The 8,489-nt window shown below is 37.0% G+C and overlaps 1 pseudogene; it reads left to right on the top strand.

The window, feature by feature from the left end:
* The window catches only part of LOC107723277 (PIN2/TERF1-interacting telomerase inhibitor 1-like), a 27,728-nt pseudogene that overhangs the window by 1,246 nt on the left and 17,993 nt on the right, over positions 1-8,489 (top strand).

Below are 8,489 nucleotides of genomic sequence, written 5' to 3'. Positions count from 1 at the left end.
GGGAGCAATCGAACTCGGGTTCGGACCAAGCAATCGAACCAAGTGTGAAAGCACCCTTACTATTAATCACAGAACCGGCTTTACTGACGAGATGCGCATGACAATCACATGCAATTTATCGTGCAGCCCTAAGTTTGTTTGTTGATCAAAAAGTACAAAGTAGAGGAAAACTAGGATGCCGGGTGTATTCAAAGCACCGCCATTACTGTCTAGAATGCGTGGAATAGTGCGCTGTGATTGGTTGAGCGGATATATCGCATTCTGCAGAGAAGGGAGACTGGCGTTTGTCGCAGTTTGGAAAGAAAGGGAGAAAACATGACAGAATAACTCTGCGGATATGGCATTTTGCGTCAAATTAAAAATGGACTTGTCAATTCCGACCAGATACAATACTGATTTTGGTGGAAACGCAATAATAATAATAAAAAAAAGGCGTTTATCGCGTTTTGGAACCAAACTCCTCGTATGTATGTGTGTGTATATATATATATATATACATACATACAGTGCACAGCATAAATGAGTACACCCCCTCTGAATAAATATAAAATATGTAATTTCTTAATGATCACTAATATAATTAATGGAAAGATGGCAAAAATTAAACATACTTATTAAAAACAACAAAATATATGCCAATATTTTCTGTAAGATAAGTAAATTAGCCAATTTTGTTTAAATGAAGGATTGCAGAAATGAGTACACCCTAGATTTAATTCAGAAAATGTATAATATTCTAGTACTTAGTATGTCCTCCAGAACTTAAAGTATACTGCTCTGACGGCGCGTCTGGTGGGCTAGACTAACAAAATGCATTAGTGGTGTCAAACGATTAATCGCATCCAAAATAAAAGTTTGTGTTCACTTAATATGTGTGTACTGTGTATATGTATTAGGTATATATAAATACAAACACATGCATGTATATATTTAAGAAAAATGTAATGTTTATATATTAAATATATTTATATATAATATAAATTATATGAATATAAATATATGCATGCAAATATTTTCAAAATATATACTGTATGTGTGTGCTTTTATATATACATAATAAATATACACAGTACGCACACATTATGTAATCACAAACTTTTTTTTTGGATGAGATTAATAGTTTGACACCACTAATATATATGTGTGTGTGTATATATATATATTTGTGTATTTATATATTCTTTGCTAAAACATGTATACAGATTTATTTAAGCACTTTTTCCTGCAGACATCATTTCAGAATGGAATAAGATTAAAATCAGTTGAGATCAATTTTCCTCTTGTTTCACTAGTGGTGTTTGTTGGATGAAAAATCAGTGAACAGTAATAAAAAAAAAAAAACTAATTGTCTTGCTTGGAAATGAAAAAGTTATGGTTCTATTTGTATCACATTCATGTGTTTTTCCTGGTTTGTTTTGTGTGGCAGGGTCTTGGCAAGAGTGAACAGGGGGCTACAGAACATATCAAGGTTGAAGTCAAGAACAACAGCCTGGGTCTGGGCACTACAGTAAACAACGAGGTGAGGAACCATTCCTGTTTTCTTGGTTTTGAGATTCTTTGTTCTGCTTTGTGCTTTTTCAGTCACCAGCCGTCATTCTTGATGGTGTTTTTTGTGTTATTAGGAAAACTGGATTGCCCACCAGGATGATTTTAATCAGCTCCTTGCTGAGCTTAACAACTGCCATGGACAGAACAACACTGACAGTAAGCTGAATTTTAAACACGAAGTGCAAAGCACCACCACAAAAAAAGGGTCAATTTAATTACAAGTGAGAGCAGCCCAGTTGAACCTTGGGATGTTTATCATTGCAGCTTTGAAACATTTGATTTCTGCCTAGTGTTCACTAGGTGGTGCTATTGTGATGTTAAAATGACATGAAACGTGCTGTGATCATTGTCATGTTGAGAAAAATCTGGTTTTCATTTCTCGTGTGCTTTAGGTGTGTGTAGCCTTATGTGTGATAACACATTTTTTTTGTGGTTATAATTTTTATTATTTTAATTTCTTCTGTTTTTGTATACTTTCAGACCCCACTCAGGAACAGGGTTTTAGTTTGGAGGAGAAGTCAAAGACATCAAAGAAATGGGTCCATTACATGAAATTCACTAAGGGTGAGTCACTCAATGTCACAACGTCTTACAAATGAGCTACTATACTGCATGACTTTATTTTGAGAAAACTTTGCTGTAAAACAGTGGTTCTCCACCTTTTTGACTCCAAGGTGCCTTATTGTCCACAACGATATTCATACAATAGACCCCATGACTTTTCAGTTTTTTTGGGATTTGGATTAAAAAAAAAAAAATTCTCACAATTTGTAACTGATAATACTGTTAAATTTAGACTTCCTAATATATTTAGGATTTTCATGGCAGTGGGAATCCTGGTTTTTTAAAGGAATTAAAAAAAACTATTTTTGAGTGGGTGAAAAGTTAAAGGTTGTTTATTTTCTTTTTAAATAACCTACATGACGTGTTAATTTGAAAAACATTCATGAAGCCAAGCCAGTTTTTTTTTGTATTCTTTTTCAATTTCCTTTATAAATTAAGCCACCCCATCCATCACTTCCTGTGTTCAGCAGCTGAACTTTGTATGCTTTGGCTTATATAGTAAAAGCTCATGGTTCACCGCTGCAGTAGATCAGCATGATCAAATTGTGCGGTCAGCTTAACCAGAAGGCCGTGCCGCCTCTAGTACAGAACGCCACTTCCCAAGTTTTCTGACTATCATGTTAACCTGAGTGTAATCTGGCAGTTGAACGATCTCCCTGCATGTTTTGTCACGTACTGTTGACCTCTGCTGAAAGGCTCACTTCCTTCCCAGCATGGAAAGCACGGCGGCCTGATGTTTGTTGGTGGTCTTTATGAGTGGGAAATTTATTTGCCCTCAGGTTTTGCATTCTTGATGCTTTGACATTTTTAAGGGTGGTATTTTTAGACATTGTCTCATTTTCCATGATAGATGTTTTTAGAAAATGTCAGGAATGTTGTGAAAAACTCGTCATCTCTTATCACCTGAGAGGACACCGTAGCATGCTGCTCCTAAGCTCGACTTCCTGTTTCCTGTGAGGAGCATGGGCCAGCGCACTTACTTCTCAAAATGGCCTCAATCAGCACCTGATGAGTCCCACAGATAACACAGCATCCAAAACAATGTTAATGTTGTTGTTGTCGTTGTCTCTGTGTTTTTTAATAGCCTTTGTTTAAATATAAGAAGGAAGACCTTACTCTCAGTGGATGTGTCTCATGTCTCATGAGACGGACTGGATATCTCGCACACAACCTCATCACGACCCCCTGTGGTAATTGGGCCACCTCACTAACCTCATGTCCATGACCTCAGCTCAACTCTGTTTGGTTATGGCTGCCCTTTGCCTCCATAAGTCACATTTTGTGACTTCCTGGGGTGAAAAAGCATCACTCAAGCTCATTAGTAAAAGACTTCACATTCTAAAACCTTAACCATTTAGAGGATAACAGTAAAAGGGTATTCATACTTTTTGCTATGCGATTCCACTGGTTATGGTTGATTATGGTTTATGACAAATGAATTCTTGGAAGTAGAATGTGTTCTCGTAATTTGATCTATAACAGTGTGTTCAAGGTTTATGTTGCTGTGTGTGAAAGTGGAACTAAGATGTCTTTGAAAACGTGACACTGGTTGTTACGACTGCTAACGGATTTGTAGTTTGTTGTCATGGCAGTTGGCTCATTGTGTCATAGCGTCGGGGTTCCGCCCATCTCCCCTGTGGAGGCTTTGTTGATTGGATCACCTTTTGGTGATATTGGTTGCTCTGTAACCCATAGAAGGCCTCACCCTTTGTACGTTTCCTGAGTCCGCCTCAACAAAGCCGTTGCCACTGCCAGGTTAAGGCCTTTAATTGATTTAACAGAAGAACTCGTTATATCTAATGCTTAAAAGCGTGCTACGCATTTTAAAGTAAATGTGAAATGTAAATACTTTAGTTAATATGGAGACCATTAAACTCTTATATACCAGTGTATCATCATCATAAAGTGTTTAGATGCTTGAATGTTTGAAATATGTTTTAAAAACTAAATTATGCCTATACACACTACTGTTGAAAGGTTTGGGCCTCAGTATTTATGTTTTTAAAAGAAGCCTCTTATGCTTACCAAGGCTGCATTTATTAGTGCAAAATACAGTAAAAACCTATAATAATTTAAAATATAATGTAAAATAATAATATTTCTTTTTGAGTATAATTTAAAGTGTAATTTATTCCTGTGATTGAAAAGCTGAGTTTTCAACAGTCATTACAGTCTTCCGTGTCACATGAGCATTCAGAAATCATTTTAATATGTTGTTTTGGTGCTTAAGGAGCATTTCTTCATATTTTTATTATTCTAATTATTAATGTTGTAAATGGTTGTGCTGCTTAATGTTTTTGTAGAAATGGTGATACATTTTTTTAGGATGCTTTAATTAATTGAAAGTTCAAAAGAATGGCTTTATTTTTGTAATATTTATGCATTTAGTCACTTTTGAACAAATTAATGCATCCTTGCTAAATAAAAGTATTCTTAAAAATAAAAAATACTGGCCCCACATTTTTGAATTGTATTTGTAAGAATATTTTTTCAGAACAAAAAAACTATTATTTAAATTCTAATTTTACTGTCCTTTTCATGTATTATTGTATTATTTATTATATAATTTTTTTTATTATATTAACATTATTTGTTATATTAAACTGACATATTCCCTTTATCTAAGCAACGGGCTGTTATTTTGTAGAAAATTTAAATAAATTTTTTTTTTGTCTGTTTGTTTTTTAAACACCAAATAATTTCCATATTTTTATTTCATAATTTGGATGATTTTTATTCTAAAAACAGCAATAAAGTGAGTAGTTGTGTCAAAACTTTTGACTACTAACCACCGTAAATGTCGTGTATAGAGGCCTCTTGGTGTTGAATATCCTCTTGCTGATGATCTTTTGTCAGTAAAATCAAGTGGAACGTATTAAGATGGTGAGACTTCATATATTTCTCTCAATCTCATTAAGATGTTTTGGACTGGAGGTAGCCGCGAAGTTGCTTGTTTCAAAGATTGATGACTTTCAGAACAGGAGAAAGGCACCAGCGTCTCCCGCGCCCAGCTCAGACATGAGCAGTGTAAACCAGTAACCCAGATTTAATTGGCTGCCCATTTATCAACTGATCCAGTATTTCTTGATGTCAGTTGAACTGCAAGCACTTCATCATCTGAGTGGCTGAGTGGGTCAAGCTGTTACACAGATGAACGGAACAATTTTGGACCCCCTTCATTAATTATTGACCTGATTTCTTTTCAGAAACACACCAGTGCATATAAAATTTTCATCATTACTATTTCCCGCTCAGCCAGTTAAAAGAACACCCCCTCATCTTTTTTTGTCACCTTCACTTCTTGTTCCAGAAAATCCTTTTTCCTTGTTCATTTAATTGCAACTGAACAGCTTAGAACTTATCCAGGTGTCTTATGAGGCAGTCAATTAGTATTTCGCTTGTCAGATTAGCAAGTCGATCTGAAAAAGCCTCTGTGATTGCTAATCTGGTTTGGCCAGAGTTCTGTCACATTCGTTGCCATCTCAACGGTGACCTTGCTTCCAGCAGGATTTCATAACCTTGTGTGCACCAGTAGACTATACTGCACTCATCTGTGGTTTTCAGACACTTTAAAGAGTGGTGAACAAACACTTTTGTTTGTGGTGAAAGGAATAGTTTACCACAACAATTGTTTTGCTTTGAAGAATATCCAAGCTATATTTTCAATATAATGACATTAATTGAGGACTAGTACTGTCAAGCTCCAAAATAATGACGAAATTCACCGATTTTGGACCGATCTAGTTCTTGCATTCATCTTACTGTTTGAGTGACTCATCATGAATCAGACTCATCCAGATCTTGAGTTCAGCTCAATGATTCTGTGATTCAACAGGAATCAGACTGATCTAGTTCTTGAGTTCACCTCACTGATTCTATGATTCAGTCACAGTGATTAATAGCTTACTGGATGGAAAGACTTTCAGTGACTTAAAGGAGTCATGACATGGATTTTTTTTAATTATTTTAATATATTCCCTGAGGTTTACTTACAATTTTAATAAAGTTTTGTTTTGCACAAAAAAACAAATATATGGAAAAAAAGATTTTTTTTCAACCCTCATTCTGACTCTCTCTCTAAAATGACCTGTTTTAAGGGGCGGGTCCTTTAAGGCTTGTCAGGAATCGGCCACTGTTATGATTGCCTTACGTTATTGCATAGGAAACAATATCAAGGCCCCCTCGCTATTGCATGTGAGTGTTTTGACAACATGATCAAAAATAAAACAGTCATGCGAACGTGCATCTCTGGTCTACTGGTTCCAGTGTAGACAAGATAGCGGCAGTGATTGTAATTTCTATTTGCTTATGATGCGACATGACGCTCGCATTCTGCATAATCAAGTGTCAGCTGTTAAGCGAGTGAACGCCAGTGGGCAGACTATTCAACAATGTCTTGCTCTAGAGGCAGTGTTTATGCAAATGTTTGTGCCCCAGTCACGTCACTGTGGGCCTCAGATCCAGAACAGGCCGTTTTTGAAGCTTGATTAAATAAATGATTTGTTTATAATGAGGAGGACGTTTAAAGCTGTGAAACTTGCAGGATGTTTTATTGGTACAAATACCTCTTATATGCCAAATTTGATTTCTCATGACCCCTTTAAATTTCAGTGTGATTTCACACAAAGCTGTCATTTGACTTTTGAATATCTAGAATATAGAACACTTGAGTCCTATGGATAGGTTTTCATGATGGTATTTTGATAATAAATGGTCCCCATTCCTTGCAGTTATATGGAAAAAGCGATCAGTACATGACTCAAAATGTTAAATTTTAGTTGCGTTAATCCTCTGAAGGTTTCCAGTGGCATTTGTAGTTACACCCAAAACTAACCCTTTGTTAGTTGATAGATCACTTTTTTTAAAGTAAAAAGGTCATTTTTGGGCTCCACTTGTTGTCCACTGTGTTCAGTGGAAAGCTTGTTCGGCCTGGCTTTTGTTTAGTCTGCTTACAGGATACCTTGGTTACTTGAAGGCAAGGTCTCCCCTTTGAAAGCCACGCTGAAAAAGACCCTAGAGCAATAAATAAGCGAGTGTTATCAGGAGCTGCTTGGAGGAAGAGGATGCAGCTGTACGAACAGGACTCGCGGCTGAGACGGGCGCCCAGGCACTCCTGGAGCCTTTGAGCTGCTGGAAAACGGGAGGTGTGAGGTGGGGCCGCCCCTGCACCGTTTGTTTTTCCTCAGCCGTTTCATCCCCTGCGACCACGCAACGTGCCCTCTTTTACCTCTAAACCTTTCCTCTCGGCAGGAGTTCAAAACCGTTCAGTGACCCTTATCCATTTAAATCAATAGTTTACACAGTTGAACGCCACTAGAAAAATATCCATTTGTTAACAGGTTGCGACCGGAAACGTTTCCTTTTCATCTCTCCAGACGTTTGTGAAATGCATAATAAACACAGTTCTCTTTTTAAATCGACAAGGAACTGAGAGTAACATCTTTTAATTATGTATTTGGTGGCGCACGTTAGTTTGACAGGTTTGGCAGAAGCATCTGCAGGTTGAATAGAACCCTGCTGCCCTCATATTGAAGCAGAACTCAAAATGTTTACACAAATGTTCTATTGTGTGGAATAATGTCAAAGATCTATAAAAAGTCTCCTTGTTTTTAACCTTTTCTCACAGGAAAGGACCTGTCCAGTCGCAACGAAACAGACCTAGCTTGTATTTTTGGGAAGCGATTGAAATGAGAGACAAGAGACCAAGATGAGGTAAGCAGTGCAAGTTGACAATACATCCAACCAGTGTTAATTTCGTTGCCGAATAATTTTTGTCAATGACAATTTTTTTCACCGACGATAAAGAACTAAAACTCTTTTTGAATGACAAAAACTATGATGAATATTTATTGACATTTTCGTCAACGAAAATAGGGAGGGACGATTTGGGAAGAGATTCATTCAGAACGAATCTGCTGCGTGGTTCGGAGGTTAGATGCGTACATATGAACCGGCGGGACATAAGCTAAAATACACTTGCTGCACGTCTCATAAAACGTCAATATGTGGGAGTAAGAGAAGGGCAGACATATAGATAAATCTGACGGCGCAAGAGAGAACTCAATTCGGTCCGGTTTTCTGAGCGCAGACACTGAAGCATACACACACAGAAAGTGCGTCTCACAGCGCACGAGTACTCTTTCGCTTCGCATGAACGGAGAATTACACACAAAATGATGTTGAATTGTCCGTTTTGACGAGTATTCACGTAAACACAGTTGATTATGTCTTAAGTGAACGTAAACAGCAGGGAGAACGTGTATCAGTACATTGCATCCATTGCAGCTGTGCATTTGGTTTTAAAGGGATAGCAGCCTAATTTAGTTGCTAGTGTCCGAGTTATTGATGTTAATCAAGCAACAACAGAAAGACAGAAA

The sequence above is a fragment of the Sinocyclocheilus rhinocerous genome, unplaced genomic scaffold, assembly GCF_001515625.1.
Source record: "Sinocyclocheilus rhinocerous isolate Xijiao unplaced genomic scaffold, SAMN03320098_v1.1 scaffold1725, whole genome shotgun sequence".
Taxonomy (NCBI): Eukaryota; Metazoa; Chordata; class Actinopteri; order Cypriniformes; family Cyprinidae; genus Sinocyclocheilus; species Sinocyclocheilus rhinocerous.
Note: the sequence above shows the minus strand (reverse complement) of the source record. Positions and strands in the feature narration are given on the sequence as shown.